We start from the raw sequence: 10,787 nt of genomic DNA, 5'->3' as shown, positions 1-10,787 counted from the left end.
ATTTCACTTTAACAGGTTTCCTTTTTGGTGCTCAGTTAGTTGTCACCTATCAAGGAGAACAAGTGGTATTTGTCCCTTTAGGATTGGCTTATTTCATTCTAATGTACAGTTGCCTGAGTCTAAACGGAGTGGTAAATGCTTCCAGAGGCCTTCTTATTATTGTGAAAGCCCTGTGTTCAGTGATGAAATTTTCATCCAGGAACATTATAATTTCTGTCTTGAAAAATGTTGCTCATCTCTCTGTAATATATCCTGATTGTTGCATATGTCTTCTACATTCTTCAAACAAATAAACCCTATTATATGCTAGCCTGCTGTCCCTGCATAGTATTTCTTTTATTTTTATTTTTATTTTTATTTTTTTTATTTATTTTTTTTTTTGGACAGGCAGAGTGGACAGTGAGAGAGAGAGACAGAGAGAAAGGTCTTCCTTTTGCCGTTGGTTCACCCTCCAATGGCCGCCGCTCCGATGGCAGGAGCCAGGAGCCAGGTGCTTTTCCTGGTCTCCCATGGGGTGCAGGGCCCAAGCACCTGGGCCATCCTCCACTGCACTCCGTGGCCACAGCAGAGAGCTGGCCTGGAAGAGGGGCAACCGGGACAGAATCCGGCGCCCCGACCGGGACTAGAACCCGGTGTGCCGGCGCCGCTAGGCGGAGGATTAGCCTATTGAGCCGCGGCGCCGGCCCCTGCATAGTATTTCATTTGCTGCTGGCTGACACCAAGCAAGTGAAAGAGGAATTGTTCTTATTTTTGAACTAACTCAATAGAGGTTTCTCTTAAAAATAATGTTTCATGCAGTCTCCTTTTCATCTCTCATACTCCATTCACTTTGCCCCTACTTTCATTTCTCCAGACAAGTTTGTCCACATTTATGAGGCAGATTTATGCAGGAGCCGAATTTATGTTTCAGAGTTGGGACAGAACCTGGAAGTTATTTAGTCCAGTGGAAGGGGCTTTCTTTGGATATAATTTTCATCTTCTCTCTTAAATGGGGGTCTATCTCTCCCACTGAAAGATCCTGTCCCCATGTGATCACCTATTCCTGTGATACCAGCTGACAATTCAACATGACAGGTATCAAATGCTTTATTCAATTTCTTAGAATGTCATTTTTATATATGTCAATAGGGAAAAAGTGAAAGCTCTTCCTTATAGTAAAATGTCAAGAAATGTAGTAAGAATGATCAAATTGGGAAAACTTTATTTGACAACTATCATAGTAATACTCATGATCTAATTTACATGGTTTGAAATATAGTGTTAAAGCCATTTATGTTCAATAGAAAACATACTTCAAATTTTTATATGCTCACTGTTTTTTTTTAAATAAATACAGCCACTATGGAAGGCAGCATGGATATTCCTCATTTCAGAATCTGAAAATAGAGCTACTGGGTTTTGCCTCTCTTGGAGCCCCCTCCATGCCAATCTGGCTGGAGGTCTCCGATCTAATAAATCTGCTTTTAAAACTTTAAATCTTTCTTTTCTCTTTGCCTTGTCAGGTTGGAAATTCTTCTTCGATGTGAAACAAAGAACTGAGGTAATAATATTTTCTCTGCTGCTGTTTCACCCATAAAATTTTGGTGCTGTAACTTGGATTGCAACTCCAACGTGGCACAGATCCCACTCGAGTTAGACTCCAGCCAGCCAAGGATCATCCCACCAGACTGATGAGCATGCGGATGGCTCTCACTTTGTTTCAGACAACTTCACACTCCTATATAGCAATTCTCATTTTCTCAAAAACGCCAAGTCCATGTCACCCAGTTAAAAGCAATTAGCATGGACACTGGTCTTAAGTCTCAGGGCCAAGGCTTGCTGATTAAAGACAGAGTGTTTTCCTGAGCTGAGACTCTATCCTATCCCCTCTCTTCTCCAGTGTGGCCTGATAATAATAATAGACAGAATTAAAAAGGAGATAATGTTCTAACATGGGAAGCAGTCCACAAAGCAACATCATAGAAGGATAACTTTAAAAGCACTCTGACCTCAGAATCAGCCCTTAATGCTTCCTGGTATGGCTGAAAAGTGCATGAGAGCATTTCAGGCATGGAAAGCCAAGACACTGTGGCAAAAATGTTCTACATGAAGGCTCTCTGTGTGATATCCAAGCAGAAAGAAGAGGCCATCAAAGAAGGATGTATTTTTCTCTAAAGGGAGGAGGGAATTTCCACTTTGCTTATGGCCTTGTCCAAATACTGATGGAATTTGAGGACTCAAAAGACTTCCAAAACGTAGGCAGCTCATGTCGAGAGCTTCCAGTGGTCACTAATGTCATATATAAGAGTGTTAATCATTAAATTAACAACAGGAGTCAGTGTGCACTAACTCCCCATGCAGGACCTCTGTCCTCAATGAGTTGTATTATGAGAGTTAACTGTAAAACTAGTTCTCAGTTTTGTGTGTGTGCAAATTGTTGAAATCTTTACTTAGTACAGAGTTGTTGCTCTGTGTACAAAATTTACTGGAAATGAATCTTAATGGAGCATGGGACTGGGAAGGGGAGAGGGAAAAGGAGTGGGAGTTTTGGTGGGAGGGTGGGGATGGTGGGAAGAATAACTATATTCCTAAGATTGTACTTTGGGAATTTTTTTCCTTAAAAATAAATTTAAAATAAATAAATCAAATTAAATTAAAGGGAAACTACAAATAAAGCATTAACTATTATGTACAAAAAAAAAAAAAAAGAAACTCAGACTTGGTCTCTTACTTTCTGCCTCTGAGCATATTGGCAGAAAGCTATAGCAAGCAAAGGAGCCAAACTTGAACTGGCACTCTGATGTGAGATGTGGGTATCCCAAGCAACAATTTAACCTACCAGGCCACATCTGACCCCCGAGCATGTTGAAAATAACTTAGGCTAGGCCAGGATGTGCCATGGAGTAGTTGTACTAAATGCATTTTGACTGTCATGTTTTCAACTTAGAAGGGATTATCAGGACATAACTCCATTGTAAGTCAGGGAACATCTGTAACTGATTTAGGCAAGTATTATTCCTGGATACTAAAACTAGCGGGAGCAAACTTGAGGGGTAAGGAATTATTTTAATAATTACAAATTACTCACCGCCTTCAAAAATCATTATTAATTAGTAGCTAAAATAACAGCAGTTGAGTAATCTTGTAGATACCACCTTAAAAAAATGATCAAGGGGCCGGCGCTGTGGCTCACTTAGTTTATCCTCCACCTGCGGTGCTGGCATCCCATATGGGCGCCGGATTCTATCCCGGTTGCTCCTCTTCCAGTCCAGCTCTCTGCTGTGGCCCTGGAGGGCAGTGGAGGATGGCCCAAGTGCTTGGGCACTAGCACCCTCGTGAGAGACCAGGAAGAAGCACCTGTCTCCTTGCTTTGGATGGGTGCAGCGCCAACCATAGTGGCATTTGGGGAGTGAACCAAAGGAAGGAAAACCTTTCTCTCTGTCTCTCTCTCACTGTCTACAGCTCTACCTGTCAAATAAATTAATTAAAAAAGAAAAAAAAGAACCATCAAAATTAACCTCACTAGGAAAGGACAAATCTACAGCAAGAACTTCCTGATCTGATACACTGGAAAAGGCACAGAAGGATTTCTAATGAGTCCTGCAGCTGTTGGGCTTACTGGTGAACAGAACACTTAAAATTGTAGCAACCTAGCTGTAATGAAGAGTTATTACATGTTTAAGAATTAAGAAGAAATTAAGCCTTTATTTGTGTTTTATCTCTTTATACTCAGTGAGTCAGTATTTCACTCCAATTGTTGCTGATATGAAGATAAATTCAGTGTCACTGAGGTTATTAGAATTTGCTTTAGTCGTCATTTCATTTCCAGCCAGAGTGACTACTCAACTACACAAGGTAAACTGTGGCACTTCTCAGAGATTCCACATAGCACAGGATGAGGTGCTGGTGAGTAGCAGGCACTGTCACAGGGACCATTTCATATTTTCTAATAACTCACCTGCCACTCACAGTTCATGCTTGTAATAAGATCTGATTTTCAATAGCCTGTGTTGATAGGATTGAATATAAGAAAAGAACATAATATTCATTCCATTATTAATATTGTCATGAATATTCTTCCCCCCCTTTTCCTTCCCTCTCTCTCTCTGTCTCTTTACTTCTTTGTAGTATCTAAACCCTACTTCTTTCCAAAAAGGGCTTAGTGTTGCTTACAAGCAAAGTTATGACTGATAGATACAATATAAAGAGAAAACCAAATCCACAAAAAGAGTATATGTTCATTATAAAATGTAACATAGTTTCTATGTATAAAGTTTTTCTGTTTTCCCTAGCATTATGAAACAGATATTTGAGGAAACAAAGTAAGTCATATATGACTTTTTCTGAGAAAGGAAAATCCATATTCTTTCCCATGGGGAGGAAAATTTTTATTGATCCTCAAATTTAAATTAAAATCCCAACGTGGGCTTTCTGTAATAGACATGGAGATAAATCAATGTTCCTTAAAAAGCAACACATTCAAACTCAATTTTTTAAACCATGTTTTACAAACTGAAATTGATTCCTTAGGACTAACTAACCATCAAGAGGTTTAATTGTTCAAGGAAAATGTGCTGATCATACAGTAGTCTGAACACCAGAAAAATCTCAACATCAAACAAGATTGCACACTGGAAAGACTTTATATTAAACATGACTAAGGTAGTTGAGTTTTGGTGTAGACTGGTGACAGCTGGATCTTACAAAGAAAGAATACATAATATAGGGGTCTGATCATCTATGTTGCTGATCTGAAGAGATGTTCACTGTCACTGAGGCTATTAGGATTTGCATTAGTGGTCGTCTGATTTCCAGCAAGAGTGACTACTCTTGAGTAGTCTCTGGGTTACTTTCTTTACTTTCCCTAGATAAACTAGAGTGTACTTTTAAATGAGATTACAAGAGGGCGAATATGCTTTCCTCACTATTTCAAAGAATAAAACAAATAAGAAAGGTTCGTGGAAACAGCCATGCTGGGAGAGAACTCAAACAACCTAAGAATCCATGTAATGTCTGCTGTGTGACTCTATTGGTAATTGTTCACGTAAACATATAGAAAGATTATGTCATACATTGATTCTGAGTACGTTTCATATCAATGTACATGAAAGTGGCAAATGAAGATATAACCAAAGAAATGGAGAGTCAAATTCTGTTCTGCAAAGCTGTCACTGTTGTCATTTGTTTTCCAGGGGGAAGCATCTCTCGGGGAACACATTCTTCAGGGCTGATTTTACATCTTTATTCCTCAGACTGTAGATCAGTGGGTTCAGCGCTGGCGTGACGAGGTTATTCAGGATCTGAATTATGGCACCAAGCAAGGGGCTGGGGTTCCGCTGTAGATAGATGATGGTGACTGGCCCATAAGCACACAGAATTGCAACAAGATGGGCACTGCAGGTGGAGAATGCTCGTTGCTTGCCCTCTTTGGAGCGGATTTTTGATATGGAGATCCCAATGCGAATGTAGGAGGCAAGGATGAGAGAAAAACAGACTAGAGACAACAGGCCAACATTGGTAAAACCTACCCTCTGGGCTCGAGAGGTGTCTGCACATGCTAGAGGTAACACTGCAGGAATATCACAGAAGTAATAGCCCACCTGGTTAGGGCCACAGTAGGGTAACTGAAAGGTGAGGGAGGTGAGGATCGTGGCATGGACACAGCCACCCATCCAGGTCCCTGTGGCCAACGCAGAGCACACTCTGTGGTTCATGATGATCGTGTATCGCAAAGGGAAGCAAATGGCAACAAAGCGGTCGCAGGCCATCACCGTGTACAGGAAACACTCTGTGCAGCCCAGGAAATGGTAGAAGAAGAGCTGAGCCACACAGCCCTGGAAGGAGATGTCCTGAGTCTGCCCTGAGAGGTAGCAGAGCATCTTGGGAGCAGTGATTGAAGAGAATCCCAGGTCAAAGATGGAGAGGTTTCCCAAGAAAAAATACATGGGGGTGTGCAGCCTCGGCGAGGAGATGATAGCAGTAAGGATGAGCCATTTCCCAGGAGGGTACACAGGTATAATGCTGAGAACAGGCACAAAAGCGGCCCCTCAAGGCCCTGTGTCTCAGGGATTCCCAGCAAGATGAATTCAGTCACCCATGTGTGATTTCTCATTGTAGGGGAAGGATCAACTCTTGGGCGTCTGTGAAAAGAAATTCATGGTTACAGCTGATGTATTTGTAAATTAACTGTGTTTAGATTGGTGAAATGGAAAAGCAGCAAAAGCCTTGGCACAGAGCCTTACAGGATGCAGCCTCCCTGTGGAGCTGTGCTGATGCTGCTCGCCCTAGTCTGGCTCTTTCTGCAGCCCAGCCTTTGGTGGCAGGCACCTTTCCCTCACAGTCTCATCAGACATAGCTCCAGGCAGAGTCTCCTATCTCCCATGTTTCATAGACACTATCAAATGGCACGCATTCCAAGACTGCTTTGTTATTCTAAAGCGAAAAATATAAAGATTTGTTGCCTTAATATAAGTCACTTCCACATTTCTTATTTTCATTTAAGGCAATATGGTTACACTAACTCTCCAGAATTCATTTATCTTCATGTAGGCCACATATATGAAAGATACAATGTCCTTCTAACATTATTTCCCCAGGTTAGAGGCTCAACAATGAGAAGTTGGCCAAAAATAAGGTCTTAGATGGGGCTAATGGATTGAAAAATGACAAAAACAGGGCCCTTAATCTGCAGTCACCTGAATCTAGTGTACAAGAGTTAAACTTCATTTTCTGTCTCTGAAGTCTGTCTGCTAACAAGATCCAAACAGGGCAAGATCAATTTAAGACAGTACAAAGCACAGGAGTTTGTGTGGAAATGACTCTCCTATCCAAGTTTCAGATTTTGAAAAGTTTTGATTATTTTCTAGTTGTTTTATCTTTTCCAACACACTGAGGTCATTACGTTATAGCTCAGTCAATGGATTCTATTGTCTAAGACCCTGTCATTTATCTATGAGCGATATTTCTACTTTTCTAGGTATCTATCTAGTATTCATCTATATAGGAATCATCCACCCATCTTTCTATCATCTGTTATCTGTGTTCTTGGTGATTGTGAAGCATAGAACTAGAGTGAAGATAACAAGCAAACAACAAGGGTTGGGCACTTACATGGCAAACAGGGAAAGCAGCTGGTGGTGTTTTCTATCCTACCCCAGTAGAAGGAAGGAGACACCCCTGCCTAAACCCCCATCAGCTTGCAGGCTGCATGTAGCTACCTTAAGTTTTCTTTCTCAGTCACTTTCAAATAGAATTACACAAATCTGAATGGCTTCAGGTACTTGCATTAATTTCCTGTCTGACTCTGGGAATTGTAGTATTTCATGAACACAGGAGATTTAAATAATCTTGATCTTCCTTTGGGTCTAAGTCCCTCAAGTCAGGGAACTTATTGATCAAAGGAGCAATTAACTGCTAGCTGTAATTAGATCTCAGAAGTGAACGAGTGTGTGTTTGGACAGAAAGAGAGAGGCTATTATAATTTTCTTAATATAATATATTTCAGATGAATAAAAATTCATTTAGTACATATGTCACACACATTTTTGTGTGCAATTTCTGTATTTGCTGCTTGTGCATGTGTGTGTGTGGTTTTTATAAATAAACTGTATGTTATTTCACTACATTGTGCCAACAGGGCTGAGTTACTTCAGGCAGAAGTAATGAGGGTAGCTCAGAAAATTATAGAAACTGATGAGAAACTAGGCCCAGGGCAAGTGGGGATGACCGCGATTCCATGAATCTTAGAGTGAGCATTTATGGAGCAGATCACTATGCTTCAAATCACATGATTCAGCTTCAGCAGCCTCTGTCTCCATGTGCTTCACCTGGAGTCCAGTTTGAGTTCCTTGGCTGAGTCAGAGGCCTACCCCTATGAGTAGGGTGCAAGGTGCAGTAGAATGGAGATGGGCAGTTCTCCAACGGCAGGGGGAAGTTTTGTTGCCAAGAGAAGCAGAAAAGAAATATGCCAAGAGACCAAAAGCAAGTTTGAGTCTTCACTGAAGTATCTGTCTTGCATTATTTTGTATCTTCTGCAGTATCCATGTTTGATGCTGTGGGTGCTCAATAAATATTGATCGGGAATGGCTGGGATGCTGTATTTCTCACTGACTTCATTCATTCATTTGTTTACCTATGTATAGCATTTATTCCAACAAATAATGAGCCCTAATTATGTGTTAGGCATTACTTATTTGCCAAGTGAGACAAAAGTTTTGTGAGGGAGTTGGATTAAATATAGTTCTTCTGCTATAATGATCTATAACACATCTGCAAGAAAAAGAGCATTTTATAATCTTATTTAAGCCTCAAAACTCTGACATGGTTTATTTCAGATGCAGACAATCAGGGGTCAAATAAGTTAAAAAATTGCTCAAAATAGAGTCTGGTGTTGGTGTACAGCAAGTTAAGCTCCTGCCACCCATGTAGAAGACCTGGATGGAGTTTCAGGATCCTGGCTTTGGCCTGGCCCAGCCTGGATGTTGTCACCATTTGAACCAGCAGAGGGGGGATCTCTCCCACCATCTCTCTCTAAAATAAATACTTTTAAAAAATGAAAATGAGGAACTTATTTTGTAAGAAGATGTGATTTGGCTTCTTTGTCAGGTGTTGGCCATAAAGTTTTAGTATTTAGGGTATATTTAGGTGGTTACATGATTCTGTATATATCTGGAATTATTATTTATATGCCAATGTAATGTTTTGTTCTCCATCTAACTAATGATAAAAGATTTAGTAGGTAGCAGTCCTTTTATCTAATTGTTGAGATTCTTGGTGTCTCACATTAGAGTTCCTTGGTTGAATTCCAGGTCTGGGTTCCTAATTCCAATTTCCTGCTCCTGCAGATAGACCCTGGGCAAAGCAGTAATTGCGCAAGTAACTGGGCTCCTAGTGCTCATCTGGGACACCTGGATTGTCAGTCTTGAGCCAGGCCCAGACCTGCTGTTTTCAGGTGTTTGGGGGTGAAGCAGCAGATGGGGAGTGTGTTCTCTCATTCTCTTTCTCTGTCTCTCTCTCTCTGTGTGTGCCTCTAAAATAAAGAATTTATAAAAAGTAGTCGTGTGAAACCTAATAATTCTGCCTTTATGTCTATCATTATTGATCTTTAAGGCTTTAAAACATAATAACTGACTTGAATAAAATGGCCATTTTTGGGGACTGAAACAGTGGATGCAAGATATCTCTCTCTCTCTCTGTAACTTTGCCTTTCAAATAAATAAAATAATTCTAAAAATAAACCTGTCAAATGAAATCCCAGTAAATTTACATTGGCCTAGTAAAATTTTACTCAGGGAACGAAGATGGCTTGGATAATTTTAGATGTCCAATCAGAATCAAGATATTTTAGAATCAAGGTGGCATGTGCTAAACTAACATGATAGCCTGAGCAGAAGCACTCACATTTTACATTTCCAAGAGGTCACAGGTTCCTGGTGAAAATACCTGTTGCATAATTGTGATCACATCATCAAAGAGCAGACTTTAATACAATATTGTGAAATTTTTCTGATTTTTGTATTACAATCTTGAAAACAAAAAGCTGACCCCTGGTAGCAGCTATCATCATACACACATTAGGTAAGTTCCAGAGATCCAAACTCAAGTAACAGATTTATATCAAGATGCTGTGAGTTTCAATTTGCAAATAATGGGTTCAGCGTGTGGTGAACAAATAATCCTGGGTGTTTATCTACTATTTTGAAAATCTGGAAGTGTTGCCAATTTGGTCTATAAATTCTGACCACATTTTAATGTTATTATCAAGGATGCCACAGTCTCAACTATAAAATCTTTCTAACATCATCAATCTCTTCCCATCTCTCTCAATTGTTCTATCTATCTCTAATTCTCTATCATCTCTCTCACCCTCTCTCTCCCTCTCTATCTCTGTCTGTCACGTGAGAACACTGAAATAGTTAGCCATCTACAAACCAGTTAAGAGGACCTCATTGGGAAATGAATCCTTTGGCATCTTTCTATTGGGCTTTTCAGACTCAGGAACCATGAGATATATGGATTTTTTGATTAAGCAAAAAACAAAAAATAAACAAAAAAAAGACCCAGATTTTTGCTTATTGTTCCTTTTCTTAGAAAGTATAAAAATGTTTCAGAATTATTATCAACAGAAATGTATAATTGTGAGTTGTAATTTATCTGCTCTTTTAAGCACAATTCAATGTTTGATGAATTATTTAAATACTAAATGTTAACACCGAACATTACATGTCAAATATTGTTTCTGCATATGTCTTAGACCTTTCAAATATGTTCAATGAATCAAAAATGTTTATATTTAATGAAATATCACATTTTAATTGTAAATTTGCATATATTTATTAAGTACATCATGTTTTGAAATATATATAAGTATATATATGCACACATGCATTGTAAAATGATTAAAATTAATTCAGAAATACATTACTTCATATACTTTAGTTTATTGTGTGATAACTTAATTTTTTTAAGATTTGTTTATTTATTTGAAAGTCAACTTACAAAGAGAGAGGGAGGGACAGAGAGAGTGAGAGATCTGTCTGCTGGTTCACTCCCCAGATGACTGCAAAGTCCAGGGCTGAGCCAGACCAAAGCCAGGATCCAGGAATTTCATTTGGATCTCCCATGTAGGTAGCAGGTCCCCAAGCATTTGGGCCATCTTCCGCTGCTTTTCCAGGCCATTAGCAGGGAGCTGGATCAGAAGCAGAGCAGGCAGGACTCAGTTGGAGCCTATATGGGATGCTGGCACTGCAGACTTCAACTTTACCTGCTACTCTACAATGTCAGCTCCACAATTTAGATTCTACTTAAGG

At 39.7% G+C, this 10,787-nt stretch overlaps 1 pseudogene; it reads right to left on the bottom strand.

Annotated features, from left to right (window-relative positions):
- Nucleotides 1-5,156: 5,156 nt before the first annotated feature.
- On the bottom strand, nucleotides 5,157-6,176 carry LOC100346337 (putative olfactory receptor 10D4 pseudogene; annotated as a pseudogene).
- Between the last annotated feature and the right edge of the window lie 4,611 nt (nucleotides 6,177-10,787).

This window comes from Oryctolagus cuniculus, chromosome 1 (genome assembly GCF_051225735.1).
Source record: "Oryctolagus cuniculus isolate XC-2025 breed Fujian yellow rabbit chromosome 1, ASM5122573v1, whole genome shotgun sequence".
NCBI lineage: Eukaryota > Metazoa > Chordata > Mammalia > Lagomorpha > Leporidae > Oryctolagus > Oryctolagus cuniculus.
Note: the sequence above shows the minus strand (reverse complement) of the source record. Positions and strands in the feature narration are given on the sequence as shown.